Source organism: Eleutherodactylus coqui, unplaced genomic scaffold (genome assembly GCF_035609145.1).
Source record: "Eleutherodactylus coqui strain aEleCoq1 unplaced genomic scaffold, aEleCoq1.hap1 HAP1_SCAFFOLD_245, whole genome shotgun sequence".
Classification (NCBI taxonomy): Eukaryota; Metazoa; Chordata; class Amphibia; order Anura; family Eleutherodactylidae; genus Eleutherodactylus; species Eleutherodactylus coqui.
This window is the reverse complement of record NW_027102049.1, coordinates 95188-110862: the sequence shown is the minus strand read 5'-3', so window position 1 is coordinate 110862 and position 15675 is coordinate 95188.

The window sequence follows — 15675 nt, the reverse complement described above, 5'->3', positions numbered from 1 at the left end:
TGGTCGGAGGGTCCCGATGCTTCACCCTCCAGGATTTCTCTTCCTCTGTGGGAATGCTGCCCCCTGCTGGTCTGAGGGTCCCAATGCTTTACCGCCAGGATTTCTCTTCCTCTGTAGGAATGCTGCCCCCTGCTGGTCAGAGGATACTGATGCTTCACCACCCAGGATTTCTCCTCGTCTGTGGGAATGCTGCCCCCTGCTGGTCGGAGGGTGCCGATGCTTCACCCCCCAGGATTTCTCTTCCTCTGTAGGAATGCTGCCCCCTGCTGGTCGTTGGGTCCCAATGCTTCACCCCCAGGATTTCTCTTGCTCTGTGGGATTGCTGCCCCCTGCTGATCGTAGGGTCCCGATGCTTCACCCCCCAGGATTTCTCTCCCTCTGTGGGAATGCTGCCCCCTGCTGGTCAGAGGGTCCTGATGCTTCACCCTCAGGATTTCTCTTCCTCTGTGTGGGAATGCTGCCCCCTGCTGGTCAGAGGGTCTCGATGCTTCACCCCCAGGATTTCTCTTACTCTGTGGGATTGCTGCCCCCTGCTGGTCGGAGGGTGCCGATGCTTCACCCCCCAGGATTTCTCTTCCTCTGTAGGAATGCTGCCCCCTGCTGGTCGGAGGGTCCCAATGCTTCACCCCCAGGATTTCTCTTCCTCTGTAGGAATGCTGCCCCCAGCTGGTCGGAGGGTCCCGATGCTTCACCCCCAGTATTTCTCTTCCTCTGTGTAATGCTGCCCCTGCTGGTCGGTGGGTCCCGATGCTTCACCCTCCAGGATTTCTCTTCCTTTGTAGGAATGCTGCCCCCTGCTGGTCGGAGGGTCCCGATGCTTCACCCTCCAGGATTTCTCTTCCTTTGTAGGAATGCTGCCCCCTGCTGGTCGGAGGGTCCTGATGCTTCACCCCCCAGGATTTCTCTTCCTCTGTAGGAATGCTGCCCCCTGCTGGTCGGAGGGTCCCGATGCTTCACCCTCCAGGATTTCTCTTCCTCTGTAGGAATGCTGCCCACTGCTGGTCGGAGGGTCCTGACGCTTCACCCCCCAGGATTTCTCTTCCTCTGTAGGAATGCTGCCCCCTGCTGGTCGGAGGGTCCCGATGCTTCACCCTCCAGGATTTCCCTTCCTCTGTAGGAATGCTGCCCCCTGCTGGTCTGAGGGTCCCAATGCATTACCGCCAGGATTTCTCTTCCTCTGTAGGAATGCTGCCCCCTGCTGGTCAGAGGATCCTGATGCTTCACCACCCAGGATTTCTCCTCCTCTGTGGGAATGCTGCCCCCTGCTGGTCGGAGGGTGCCGATGCTTCACCCCCCAGGATTTCTCTTCCTCTGTAGGAATGCTGCCCCCTGCTGGTCGGAGGGTCGCAATGCTTCACCCCCAGGATTTCTCTTGCTCTGTGGGATTGCTGCCCCCTGCTGATCGTAGGGTCCCGATGCTTCACCCCCCAGGATTTCTCTCCCTCTGTGGGATTGCTGCCCCTTGCTGGTTGGAGGGTCCTGGTGCTTCACCCCCTAGGATTTCTCTTCCTCTGAGGGAATGCTGCCCCCTGCTGGTCGGAGGGTACCGATGCTTCACCCCCAGGATTTCTCTTCCTCTCTGTGGTAATGCTGCCCCCTGCTGGTCGGAGCGTCCTGATGCTTTACCCTCCTGGATTTCTCTTCCTCTGTGGGAATACTGCCCCCTACTGGTCGGAGGGTCCTGATGCTTCACCCTCCAGGATTTCTCTTCCTCTGTGGGAATGCTGCCCCCTGCTGGTCAGAGGGTCCTGATGCTTCACCCTCCAGGATTTCTCTTCCTCTGAGGGAATGCTGCCCCCTGCGGGTCAGAGGGTCCTGATGCTTCAACCCCAGGATTTCTCTTCCTCTATAGGAATGCTTCCCCCCTGCTGGTCGGATGGTCCTGATGCTTCACCCCCCAGGATTTCTCTTCCTCTGTGGGAATGCTGCCCCCTGCTGGTCAGAGGGTCCCGATGCTTCACCCCCAGGATTTCTCTACCTCTGTAGGAATGCTGCCCCCTGCTGGTCGGAGGGACCTGATGCTTCACCCCCCAGGATTTCTCTTCCTCTGTGGGAATTCTGCCCCTTGCTGGTCAGAGGGTCCCGATGCTTCACGCCCAGGATTTCTCTTCCTCTGTGGGAATTCTGCCCCTTGCTGGTCAGAGGGTCCCGATGCTTCACCCCCAGGATTTCTTTTCCTCTGTCCAAGAATGCTGCCCCCTGCTGGTCGGAGGGTCCCGATGCTTCACCCTCCAGGATTTCTCTTCCTCTGTGGGAATGCTGCCCCCTGCTGGTAAGAGGGTCCTGATGCTTCACCCTCCAGGATTTCTCTTCCTCTGAGGGAATGCTGCCCCCTGCGGGTCAGAGGGTCCGGATGCTTCACCCCCAGGATTTCTCTTCCTCTGTAGGAATGCTGCCCCCTGCTGGTCGGAGGGTCCTGATGCTTCACCCCCCAGGATTTCTCTTCCTCTGTGGGAATGCTGCCCCCTGCTGGTCAGAGGGTCCTGATGCTTCACCCCCCAGGACTTCTCTTTCTCTGTGGGAATGCTGCCCCCTGCTGTTTGGAGGGTCCCAGTGCTTCACAACCCAGCATTTCTTTACCTCTTTGTGGGAATGCTGCCCCCTGCTGTTCAGAGGGTCCCGATGCTTGACCTCCCAGGATTTCTTTTCCTCTGAGGGAATGCTGCCCCCTGCTGGTTAGAGGTTCCCGATGCTTCAACCCCAGGATTTCTCTTCCTCTGTAGGAATGCTGCCCCCTGCTGGTTGGAGGGTTCTGATGCTTCACCCCCCCAGGATTTCTCTTCCTCTGTGAGAATGCTGCCCCCTGCTGGTCAGAGGGTCCCAATGCTTCACCCCCCAGGATTTCTCTTCTTCTGTCCGGGAATGCTGCCCCCTGCTGGTCAGAGGGTCCCGATGCTTCACCCCCAGGATTTCTCTTCCTCTGTCCAGGAATGCTGCCCCCTGCTGGTCGGAGGGTCCCGATGCTTCACCCCCAGGACTTCTCTTCCTCTGTGTGAATGCTGCCCCCTGCTGGTCGAGGGTCTCGATGCTTCACCCCCAGGATTTCTCTTACTCTGTGGGAATGCTGCCCCCTGCTGGTTGGAGGGTCCTGGTGCTTCACCCCCTAGGATTTCTCTTTCTCTCTTTGGTAATGCTGCCCCCTGCTGGTCGGAGCGTCCTGATGCTTCACCCTCCAGGATTTCTCTTCCTCTGTAGGAATGCTGCCCCCTGCTGGTCAGAGGATCCTGATGCTTCACCACCCAGGATTTCTCCTCCTCTGTGGGAATGCTGCCCCCTGCTGGTCGGAGGGTGCCGATGCTTCACCCCCCAGGATTTCTCTTCCTCTGTAGGAATGCTGCCCCCTGCTGGTCGGTGGGTCCCGATGCTTCACCCCCAGGATTTCTCTTGCTCTGTGGGATTGCTGCCCCCTGCTGGTCGGAGGGTCCCGATGCTTTACCCTCCAGGATTTCTCTTCCTCTGAGGGAATGCTGCCCCCTGCGGGTCAGAGGGTCCTGGTGCTTCACCCCCAGGATTTCTCTTCCTCTGTGTGGGAATGCTGCCCCCTGCTGGTCAGAGGGTCCGGCTGCTTCACCCCCAGGATTTCTCTTCCTCTGTAGGAATGCTGCCCCCTGCTGGTCAGAGGGTCCCGATGCTTCTCCCCCAGGATTTCTCTTCCTCTGTGGGAATGCTGCCACCTGCTGGTCAGAGGGTCCCGATGCCTCACCCCACAGGATTTCTCTTCCTCTGTAGGAATGCTGCCCCCTGCTGGTCTGAGGGTCCCGATGCTTTACCCCCAGGATTTCTCTTCCTCTGTAGGAATGCTGCCCCCAGCTGGTCGGAGGGTCCCGATGCTTCACCCCCAGTATTTCTCTTCCTCTGTGGGAATGCTGCCCCTGCTGGTCTGAGGGTCCCAATGCTTTACCGCCAGGATTTCTCTTCCTCTGTAGGAATGCTGCCCCCTGCTGGTCAGAGGATCCTGATGCTTCACCACCCAGGATTTCTCCTCGTCTGTGGGAATGCTGCCCCCTGCTGGTCGGAGGGTGCCGATGCTTCACCCCCCAGGATTTCTCTTCCTCTGTAGGAATGCTGCCCCCTGCTGGTCGGAGGGTCCCAATGCTTCACCCCCAGGATTTCTCTTGCTCTGTGGGATTGCTGCCCCCTGCTGATCGTAGGGTCCCGATGCTTCACCCCCCAGGATTTCTCTCCCTCTGTGGGAATGCTGCCCCCTGCTGGTCAGAGGGTCCTGATGCTTCACCCTCCAGGATTTCTCTTCCTCTGAGGGAATGCTGCCCCCTGCGGGTCAGAGGGTCCCAATGCTTCACCCCCAGGATTTCTCTTCCTCTGAGGGAATGCTGCCCCCTGCTGGTCGGAGGGTACCGATGCTTCACCCTCCAGGATTTCTCTTCCTCTGTGGGAATGCTGCCCCCTGCTGGTCAGAGGGTCCTGATGCTTCACCCTCCAGGATTTCTCTTCCTCTGAGGGAATGCTGCCCCCTGCGGGTCAGAGGGTCCTGATGCTTCAACCCCAGGATTTCTCTTCCTCTATAGGAATGCTTCCCCCCTGCTGGTCGGAGGGTCCTGATGCTTCAACCCCAGGATTTCTCTTCCTCTATAGGAATGCTACCCCCTGCTGGTCGGAGGGTCCCGATGCTTCACCCCCCAGGATTTCTCTTCCTCTGTAGGAATGCTGCCCCCTGCTGGTCGGAGGGTCCCGATACTTCACCCCCCAGGATTTCTCTTACTCTGTGGGATTGCTGCCCCCTGCTGGTTGGAGGGTCCTGGTGCTTCACCCCCTAGGATTTCTCTTTCTCTGTAGGAATGCTGCCCCCTGCTGGTCAGAGGATCCTGATGCTTCACCCCCAGGATTTCTCTTCCTCTGTAGGAATGCTGCCCCCTGCTGGTCAGAGGATCCTGATGCTTCACCACCCAGGATTTCTCCTCCTCTGTGGGAATGCTGCCCCCTGCTGGTCGGAGGGTGCCGATGCTTCACCCCCCAGGATTTCTCTTCCTCTGTAGGAATGCTGCCTACTGCTGGTGGGAGGGTCCCGATGCTTCACCCCCAGCATTTCTCTTGCTCTGTGGGATTGCTGCCCCCTGCTGGTCGGAGGGTCCCGATGCTTCACCCTCCAGGATTTCTCTTCCTCTGAGGGAATGCTGCCCCCTGCTGGTCGGAGGGTCCCGATGCTTCACCCCCAGGATTTCTCTTCCTCTGTAGGAATGCTGCCCCCTGCTGGTCGGAGGGTCCCGATGCTTCACCCTCCAGGATTTCTCTTCCTCTGAGGGAATGCTGCCCCCTGCTGGTCGGAGGGTCCTGATGCTTCACCCCCAGGATTTCTCTTCCTCTGTAGGAATGCTGTCCCCTGCTGGTCGGAGGGTCCTGATGCTTCACCCCCCAGGATTTCTCTTCCTCTGTGGGAATGCTGCCCCCTGCTGGTCAGAGGGTCCTGATGCTTCACCCCCCAGGACTTCTCTTTCTCTGTCGGAATGCTGCCCCCTGCTGTTTGGAGGGTCCCAGTGCTTCACAACCCAGCATTTCTTTACCTCTTTGTGGGAATGCTGCCCCCTGCTGGTCAGAGGGTCCTGATGCTTGACCTCCCAGGATTTCTTTTCCTCTGAGGGAATGCTGCCCCCTGCTGGTTAGAGGTTCCCGATGCTTCAACCCCAGGATTTCTCTTCCTCTGTAGGAATGCTGCCCCCTGCTGGTTGGAGGGTTCCGATGCTTCACCCCCCAGGATTTCTCTTACTCTGTCCGGGTATGCTGCCCCCTGCTGGTCAGAGGGTCCAGATGCTTCACCCCCAGGATTTCTCTTCCTCTGTCCAGGAATGCTGCCCCCTGCTGGTCGGAGGGTCCCGATGCTTCACCCCCAGGACTTCTCTTCCTCTGTGTGAATGCTGCCCCCTGCTGGTCGGAGGGTCCCGATGCTTCACTCCCCAGGATTTCTCTTCCTCTCTGTGGGAATGCTGCCCCCTGCTGGTCAGAGGGTCCTGATGCTTCACCCCCCAGGATTTCACTTCCTCTGTAGGAATGCTGCCCCCTGCTGGTCGGAGGGTCCCGGTGCTTCACCCCCAGGATTTCTCTTCCTCTGTGTGGGAATGCTGCCCCCTGCTGGTCGGAGGGTCCGGCTGCTTCACCCCCAGGATTTCTCTTCCTCTGTAGGAATGCTGCCCCCTGCTGGTCAGAGGATCCCGATGCTTCTCCCCCAGGATTTCTCTTCCTCTGTGGGAATGCTGCCACCTGCTGGTCAGAGGGTCCCGATGCCTCACCCCACAGGATTTCTCTTCCTCTGTAGGAATGCTGCCCCCTGCTGGTCTGAGGGTCCCGATGCTTTACCCCCAGGATTTCTCTTCCTCTGTAGGAATGCTGCCCCCAGCTGGTCGGAGGGTCCCGATGCTTCACCCCCAGTATTTCTCTTCCTCTGTGGGAATGCTGCCCCTGCTGGTCGGAGGGTCCCGATGCTTCACCCTCCAGGATTTCTCTTCCTCTGTGGGAATGCTGCCCCCTGCTGGTCTGAGGGTCCCAATGCTTTACCGCCAGGATTTCTCTTCCTCTGTAGGAATGCTGCCCCCTGCTGGTCAGAGGATACTTATGCTTCACCACCCAGGATTTCTCCTCGTCTGTGGGAATGCTGCCCCCTGCTGGTCGGAGGGTGCCGATGCTTCACCCCCCAGGATTTCTCTTCCTCTGTAGGAATGCTGCCCCCTGCTGGTCGTTGGGTCCCAATGCTTCACCCCCAGGATTTCTCTTGCTCTGTGGGATTGCTGCCCCCTGCTGATCGTAGGGTCCCGATGCTTCACCCCCCAGGATTTCTCTCCCTCTGTGGGAATGCTGCCCCCTGCTGGTCAGAGGGTCCTGATGCTTCACCCTCAGGATTTCTCTTCCTCTGTGTGGGAATGCTGCCCCCTGCTGGTCAGAGGGTCTCGATGCTTCACCCCCAGGATTTCTCTTACTCTGTGGGATTGCTGCCCCCTGCTGGTCGGAGGGTGCCGATGCTTCACCCCCCAGGATTTCTCTTCCTCTGTAGGAATGCTGCCCCCTGCTGGTCGGAGGGTCCCAATGCTTCACCCCCAGGATTTCTCTTCCTCTGTAGGAATGCTGCCCCCAGCTGGTCGGAGGGTCCCGATGCTTCACCCCCAGTATTTCTCTTCCTCTGTGTACTGCTGCCCCTGCTGGTCGGAGGGTCCCGATGCTTCACCCTCCAGGATTTCTCTTCCTTTGTAGGAATGCTGCCCCCTGCTGGTCGGAGGGTCCCGATGCTTCACCCTCCAGGATTTCTCTTCCTTTGTAGGAATGCTGCCCCCTGCTGGTCGGAGGGTCCTGATGCTTCACCCCCCAGGATTTCTCTTCCTCTGTAGGAATGCTGCCCCCTGCTGGTCGGAGGGTCCCGATGCTTCACCCTCCAGGATTTCTCTTCCTCTGTAGGAATGCTGCCCCCTGCTGGTCGGAGGGTCCTGACGCTTCACCCCCCAGGATTTCTCTTCCTCTGTAGGAATGCTGCCCCCTGCTGGTCGGAGGGTCCCGATGCTTCACCCTCCAGGATTTCCCTTCCTCTGTAGGAATGCTGCCCCCTGCTGGTCTGAGGGTCCCAATGCTTTACCGCCAGGATTTCTCTTCCTCTGTAGGAATGCTGCCCCCTGCTGGTCAGAGGATACTGATGCTTCACCACCCAGGATTTCTCCTCGTCTGTGGGAATGCTGCCCCCTGCTGGTCGGAGGGTGCCGATGCTTCACCCCCCAGGATTTCTCTTCCTCTGTAGGAATGCTGCCCCCTGCTGGTCGTTGGGTCCCAATGCTTCACCCCCAGGATTTCTCTTGCTCTGTGGGATTGCTGCCCCCTGCTGATCGTAGGGTCCCGATGCTTCACCCCCCAGGATTTCTCTCCCTCTGTGGGAATGCTGCCCCCTGCTGGTCAGAGGGTCCTGATGCTTCACCCTCAGGATTTCTCTTCCTCTGTGTGGGAATGCTGCCCCCTGCTGGTCAGAGGGTCTCGATGCTTCACCCCCAGGATTTCTCTTACTCTGTGGGATTGCTGCCCCCTGCTGGTCGGAGGGTGCCGATGCTTCACCCCCCAGGATTTCTCTTCCTCTGTAGGAATGCTGCCCCCTGCTGGTCGGAGGGTCCCAATGCTTCACCCCCAGGATTTCTCTTCCTCTGTAGGAATGCTGCCCCCAGCTGGTCGGAGGGTCCCGATGCTTCACCCCCAGTATTTCTCTTCCTCTGTGTACTGCTGCCCCTGCTGGTCGGAGGGTCCCGATGCTTCACCCTCCAGGATTTCTCTTCCTTTGTAGGAATGCTGCCCCCTGCTGGTCGGAGGGTCCCGATGCTTCACCCTCCAGGATTTCTCTTCCTTTGTAGGAATGCTGCCCCCTGCTGGTCGGAGGGTCCTGATGCTTCACCCCCCAGGATTTCTCTTCCTCTGTAGGAATGCTGCCCCCTGCTGGTCGGAGGGTCCCGATGCTTCACCCTCCAGGATTTCTCTTCCTCTGTAGGAATGCTGCCCCCTGCTGGTCGGAGGGTCCTGACGCTTCACCCCCCAGGATTTCTCTTCCTCTGTAGGAATGCTGCCCCCTGCTGGTCGGAGGGTCCCGATGCTTCACCCTCCAGGATTTCCCTTCCTCTGTAGGAATGCTGCCCCCTGCTGGTCTGAGGGTCCCAATGCTTTACCGCCAGGATTTCTCTTCCTCTGTAGGAATGCTGCCCCCTGCTGGTCAGAGGATCCTGATGCTTCACCACCCAGGATTTCTCCTCCTCTGTGGGAATGCTGCCCCCTGCTGGTCGGAGGGTGCCGATGCTTCACCCCCCAGGATTTCTCTTCCTCTGTAGGAATGCTGCCCCCTGCTGGTCGGAGGGTCGCAATGCTTCACCCCCAGGATTTCTCTTGCTCTGTGGGATTGCTGCCCCCTGCTGATCGTAGGGTCCCGATGCTTCACCCCCCAGGATTTCTCTCCCTCTATGGGAATGCTGCCCCCTGCTGGTCAGAGGGTCCTGATGCTTCACCCTCAGGATTTCTCTTCCTCTGTGTGGGAATGCTGCCCCCTGCTGGTCAGAGGGTCTCGATGCTTCACCCCCAGGATTTCTCTTACTCTGTGGGATTGCTGCCCCCTGCTGGTTGGAGGGTCCTGGTGCTTCACCCCCTAGGATTTCTCTTCCTCTGAGGGAATGCTGCCCCCTGCTGGTCGGAGGGTACCGATGCTTCACCCCCAGGATTTCTCTTCCTCTCTGTGGTAATGCTGCCCGCTGCTGGTCGGAGCGTCCTGATGCTTTACCCTCCAGGATTTCTCTTCCTCTGTGGGAATACTGCCCCCTACTGGTCGGAGGGTCCTGATGCTTCACCCTCCAGGATTTCTCTTCCTCTGTGGGAATGCTGCCCCCTGCTGGTCAGAGGGTCCTGATGCTTCACCCTCCAGGATTTCTCTTACTCTGTGGGATTGCTGCCCCCTGCTGGTTGGAGGGTCCTGGTGCTTCACCCCCTAGGATTTCTCTTCCTCTGAGGGAATGCTGCCCCCTGCTGGTCGGAGGGTACCGATGCTTCACCCCCAGGATTTCTCTTCCTCTCTGTGGTAATGCTGCCCGCTGCTGGTCGGAGCGTCCTGATGCTTTACCCTCCAGGATTTCTCTTCCTCTGTGGGAATACTGCCCCCTACTGGTCGGAGGGTCCTGATGCTTCACCCTCCAGGACTTCTCTTTCTCTGTGGGAATGCTGCCCCCTGCTGTTTGGAGGGTCCCAGTGCTTCACAACCCAGCATTTCTTTACCTCTTTGTGGGAATGCTGCCCCCTGCTGTTCAGAGGGTCCCGATGCTTGACCTCCCAGGATTTCTTTTCCTCTGAGGGAATGCTGCCCCCTGCTGGTTAGAGGTTCCCGATGCTTCAACCCCAGGATTTCTCTTCCTCTGTAGGAATGCTGCCCCCTGCTGGTTGGAGGGTTCTGATGCTTCACCCCCCCAGGATTTCTCTTCCTCTGTGAGAATGCTGCCCCCTGCTGGTCAGAGGGTCCCAATGCTTCACCCCCCAGGATTTCTCTTCCTCTGTCCGGGAATGCTGCCCCCTGCTGGTCAGAGGGTCCCGATGCTTCACCCCCAGGATTTCTCTTCCTCTGTGGGAATTCTGCCCCTTGCTGGTCAGAGGGTCCCGATGCTTCACCCCCAGGATTTCTCTTCCTCTGTCCAGGAATGCTGCCCCCTGCTGGTCGGAGGGTCCCGATGCTTCACCCCCAGGACTTCTCTTCCTCTGTGTGAATGCTGCCCCCTGCTGGTCGAGGGTCTCGATGCTTCACCCCCAGGATTTCTCTTACTCTGTGGGAATGCTGCCCCCTGCTGGTTGGAGGGTCCTGGTGCTTCACCCCCTAGGATTTCTCTTTCTCTGAGGGAATGCTGCCCCCTGCTGGTCGGAGGGTACCGATGCTTCACCCCCAGGATTTCTCTTCCTCTCTGTGGTAATGCTGCCCCCTGCTGGTCGGAGCGTCCTGATGCTTCACCCTCCAGGATTTCTCTTCCTCTGTAGGAATGCTGCCCCCTGCTGGTCAGAGGATCCTGATGCTTCACCCCCAGGATTTCTCTTCCTCTCTGTGGGAATGCTGCCCCCTGCTGGTCGGAGGGTGCCGATGCTTCACCCCCCAGGATTTCTCTTCCTCTGTAGGAATGCTGCCCCCTGCTGGTCGGTGGGTCCCGATGCTTCACCCCCAGGATTTCTCTTGCTCTGTGGGATTGCTGCCCCCTGCTGGTCGGAGGGTCCCGATGCTTTACCCTCCAGGATTTCTCTTCCTCTGAGGGAATGCTGCCCCCTGCGGGTCAGAGGGTCCCGGTGCTTCACCCCCAGGATTTCTCTTCCTCTGTGTGGGAATGCTGCCCCCTGCTGGTCAGAGGGTCCGGCTGCTTCACCCCCAGGATTTCTCTTCCTCTGTAGGAATGCTGCCCCCTGCTGGTCAGAGGGTCCCGATGCTTCTCCCCCAGGATTTCTCTTCCTCTGTGGGAATGCTGCCACCTGCTGGTCAGAGGGTCCCGATGCCTCACCCCACAGGATTTCTCTTCCTCTGTAGGAATGCTGCCCCCTGCTGGTCTGAGGGTTCCGATGCTTTACCCCCAGGATTTCTCTTCCTCTGTAGGAATGCTGCCCCTGCTGGTCGGAGGGTCCCGATGCTTCACCCTCCAGGATTTCTCTTCCTCTGTGGGAATGCTGCCCCCTGCTGGTCTGAGGGTCCCAATGCTTTACCGCCAGGATTTCTCTTCCTCTGTAGGAATGCTGCCCCCTGCTGGTCAGAGGATCCTGATGCTTCACCACCCAGGATTTCTCCTCGTCTGTGGGAATGCTGCCCCCTGCTAGTCGGAGGGTGCCGATGCTTCACCCCCCAGGATTTCTCTTCCTCTGTAGGAATGCTGCCCCCTGCTGGTCGGAGGGTCCCAATGCTTCACCCCCAGGATTTCTCTTGCTCTGTGGGATTGCTGCCCCCTGCTGATCGTAGGGTCCCGATGCTTCACCCCCCAGGATTTCTCTCCCTCTGTGGGAATGCTGCCCCCTGCTGGTCAGAGGGTCCTGATGCTTCACCCTCCAGGATTTCTCTTCCTCTGAGGGAATGCTGCCCCCTGCGGGTCAGAGGGTCCCAATGCTTCACCCCCAGGATTTCTCTTCCTCTGTAGGAATGCTGCCCCCTGCTGGTCGGAGGGTCCCAATGCTTCACCCCCCAGGATTTCTCTTCCTCTGAGGGAATGCTGCCCCCTGCTGGTCGGAGGGTACCGATGCTTCACCCTCCAGGATTTCTCTTCCTCTGTGGGAATGCTGCCCCCTGCTGGTCAGAGGGTCCTGATGCTTCACCCCCAGGATTTCTTTTCCTCTGTTTGGGAATGCTGCCCCCTGCGGGTCAGAGGGTCCTGATGCTTCAACCCCAGGATTTCTCTTCCTCTATAGGAATGCTTCCCCCCTGCTGGTCGGAGGGTCCTGATGCTTCAACCCCAGGATTTCTCTTCCTCTATAGGAATGCTGCCCCCTGCTGGTCGGAGGGTCCCGATGCTTCACCTCCCAGGATTTCTCTTCCTCTGTAGGAATGCTGCCCCCTGCTGGTCGGAGGGTCCCGATACTTCACCCCCTGGATTTCTCTTCCTCTGTGGGAATTCTGCCCCTTGCTGGTCAGAGGGTCCCGATGCTTCACCCCCAGGATTTCTTTTCCTCTGTAGGAATGCTGCCCCCTGCTGGTCGGAGGGTCCCGATGCTTCACCCCCAGGACTTCTCTTCCTCTGTGTGAATGCTGCCCCCTGCTGGTCGAGGGTCCCGATGCTTCACCCTCAGGATTTCTCTTCCTCTGTGTGAGAATGCTGCCCCCTGCTGGTCAGAGGGTCTCGATGCTTCACCCCCAGGATTTCTCTTACTCTGAGGGAATGCTGCCCCCTGCTAGTCGGAGGGCACCGATGCTTCACCCCCAGGATTTCTCTTCCTCTCTGTGGTAATGCTGCCCCCTGCTGGTCGGAGCGTCCTGATGCTTTACCCTCCAGGATTTCTCTTCCTCTGTGGGAATACTGCCCCCTACTGGTCGGAGGGTCCTGATGCTTCACCCTCCAGGATTTCTCTTCCTCTGTGGGAATGCTGCCCCCTGCTGGTCGGAGGGTCCTGATGCTTCACCCCCCAGGATTTCTCTTCCTCTGTGGGAATGCTGCCCCCTGCTGGTCAGAGGGTCCTGATGCTTCACCCCCCAGGACTTCTCTTTCTCTGTGGGAATGCTGCCCCCTGCTGTTTGGAGGGTCCCGATGCTTGACCTCCCAGGATTTCTTTTCCTCTGAGGGAATGCTGCCCCCTGCTGGTTAGAGGTTCCCGATGCTTCAACCCCAGGATTTCTCTTCCTCTGTAGGAATGCTGCCCCCTGCTGGTCGTTGGGTCCCAATGCTTCACCCCCAGGATTTCTCTTGCTCTGTGGGATTGCTGCCCCCTGCTGATCGTAGGGTCCCGATGCTTCACCCCCCAGGATTTCTCTCCCTCTGTGGGAATGCTGCCCCCTGCTGGTCAGAGGGTCCTGATGCTTCACCCTCAGGATTTCTCTTCCTCTGTGTGGGAATGCTGCCCCCTGCTGGTCAGAGGGTCTCGATGCTTCACCCCCAGGATTTCTCTTACTCTGTGGGATTGCTGCCCCCTGCTGGTCGGAGGGTGCCGATGCTTCACCCCCCAGGATTTCTCTTCCTCTGTAGGAATGCTGCCCCCTGCTGGTCGGAGGGTCCCAATGCTTCACCCCCAGGATTTCTCTTCCTCTGTAGGAATGCTGCCCCCAGCTGGTCGGAGGGTCCCGATGCTTCACCCCCAGTATTTCTCTTCCTCTGTGTACTGCTGCCCCTGCTGGTCGGAGGGTCCCGATGCTTCACCCTCCAGGATTTCTCTTCCTTTGTAGGAATGCTGCCCCCTGCTGGTCGGAGGGTCCCGATGCTTCACCCTCCAGGATTTCTCTTCCTTTGTAGGAATGCTGCCCCCTGCTGGTCGGAGGGTCCTGATGCTTCACCCCCCAGGATTTCTCTTCCTCTGTAGGAATGCTGCCCCCTGCTGGTCGGAGGGTCCCGATGCTTCACCCTCCAGGATTTCTCTTCCTCTGTAGGAATGCTGCCCCCTGCTGGTCGGAGGGTCCTGACGCTTCACCCCCCAGAATTTCTCTTCCTCTGTAGGAATGCTGCCCCCTGCTGGTCGGAGGGTCCCGATGCTTCACCCTCCAGGATTTCCCTTCCTCTGTAGGAATGCTGCCCCCTGCTGGTCTGAGGGTCCCAATGCTTTACCGCCAGGATTTCTCTTCCTCTGTAGGAATGCTGCCCCCTGCTGGTCAGAGGATCCTGATGCTTCACCACCCAGGATTTCTCCTCCTCTGTGGGAATGCTGCCCCCTGCTGGTCGGAGGGTGCCGATGCTTCACCCCCCAGGATTTCTCTTCCTCTGTAGGAATGCTGCCCCCTGCTGGTCGGAGGGTCGCAATGCTTCACCCCCAGGATTTCTCTTGCTCTGTGGGATTGCTGCCCCCTGCTGATCGTAGGGTCCCGATGCTTCACCCCCCAGGATTTCTCTCCCTCTGTGGGAATGCTGCCCCCTGCTGGTCAGAGGGTCCTGATGCTTCACCCTCAGGATTTCTCTTCCTCTGTGTGGGAATGCTGCCCCCTGCTGGTCAGAGGGTCTCGATGCTTCACCCCCAGGATTTCTCTTACTCTGTGGGATTGCTGCCCCCTGCTGGTTGGAGGGTCCTGGTGCTTCACCCCCTAGGATTTCTCTTCCTCTGAGGGAATGCTGCCCCCTGCTGGTCGGAGGGTACCGATGCTTCACCCCCAGGATTTCTCTTCCTCTCTGTGGTAATGCTGCCCGCTGCTGGTCGGAGCGTCCTGATGCTTTACCCTCCAGGATTTCTCTTCCTCTGTGGGAATACTGCCACCTACTGGTCGGAGGGTCCTGATGCTTCACCCTCCAGGATTTCTCTTCCTCTGTGGGAATGCTGCCCCCTGCTGGTCAGAGGGTCCTGATGCTTCACCCTCCAGGATTTCTCTTACTCTGTGGGATTGCTGCCCCCTGCTGGTTGGAGGGTCCTGGTGCTTCACCCCCTAGGATTTCTCTTCCTCTGAGGGAATGCTGCCCCCTGCTGGTCGGAGGGTACCGATGCTTCACCCCCAGGATTTCTCTTCCTCTCTGTGGTAATGCTGCCCGCTGCTGGTCGGAGCGTCCTGATGCTTTACCCTCCAGGATTTCTCTTCCTCTGTGGGAATACTGCCCCCTACTGGTCGGAGGGTCCTGATGCTTCACCCTCCAGGACTTCTCTTTCTCTGTGGGAATGCTGCCCCCTGCTGTTTGGAGGGTCCCAGTGCTTCACAACCCAGCATTTCTTTACCTCTTTGTGGGAATGCTGCCCCCTGCTGTTCAGAGGGTCCCGATGCTTGACCTCCCAGGATTTCTTTTCCTCTGAGGGAATGCTGCCCCCTGCTGGTTAGAGGTTCCCGATGCTTCAACCCCAGGATTTCTCTTCCTCTGTAGGAATGCTGCCCCCTGCTGGTTGGAGGGTTCTGATGCTTCACCCCCCCAGGATTTCTCTTCCTCTGTGAGAATGCTGCCCCCTGCTGGTCAGAGGGTCCCAATGCTTCACCCCCCAGGATTTCTCTTCCTCTGTCCGGGAATGCTGCCCCCTGCTGGTCAGAGGGTCCCGATGCTTCACCCCCAGGATTTCTCTTCCTCTGTGGGAATTCTGCCCCTTGCTGGTCAGAGGGTCCCGATGCTTCACCCCCAGGATTTCTCTTCCTCTGTCCAGGAATGCTGCCCCCTGCTGGTCGGAGGGTCCCGATGCTTCACCCCCAGGACTTCTCTTCCTCTGTGTGAATGCTGCCCCCTGCTGGTCGAGGGTCTCGATGCTTCACCCCCAGGATTTCTCTTACTCTGTGGGAATGCTGCCCCCTGCTGGTTGGAGGGTCCTGGTGCTTCACCCCCTAGGATTTCTCTTTCTCTGAGGGAATGCTGCCCCCTGCTGGTCGGAGGGTACCGATGCTTCACCCCCAGGATTTCTCTTCCTCTCTGTGGTAATGCTGCCCCCTGCTGGTCGGAGCGTCCTGATGCTTCACCCTCCAGGATTTCTCTTCCTCTGTAGGAATGCTGCCCCCTGCTGGTCAGAGGATCCTGATGCTTCACCCCCAGGATTTCTCTTCCTCTCTGTGGGAATGCTGCCCCCTGCTGGTCGGAGGGTGCCGATGCTTCACCCCCCAGGATT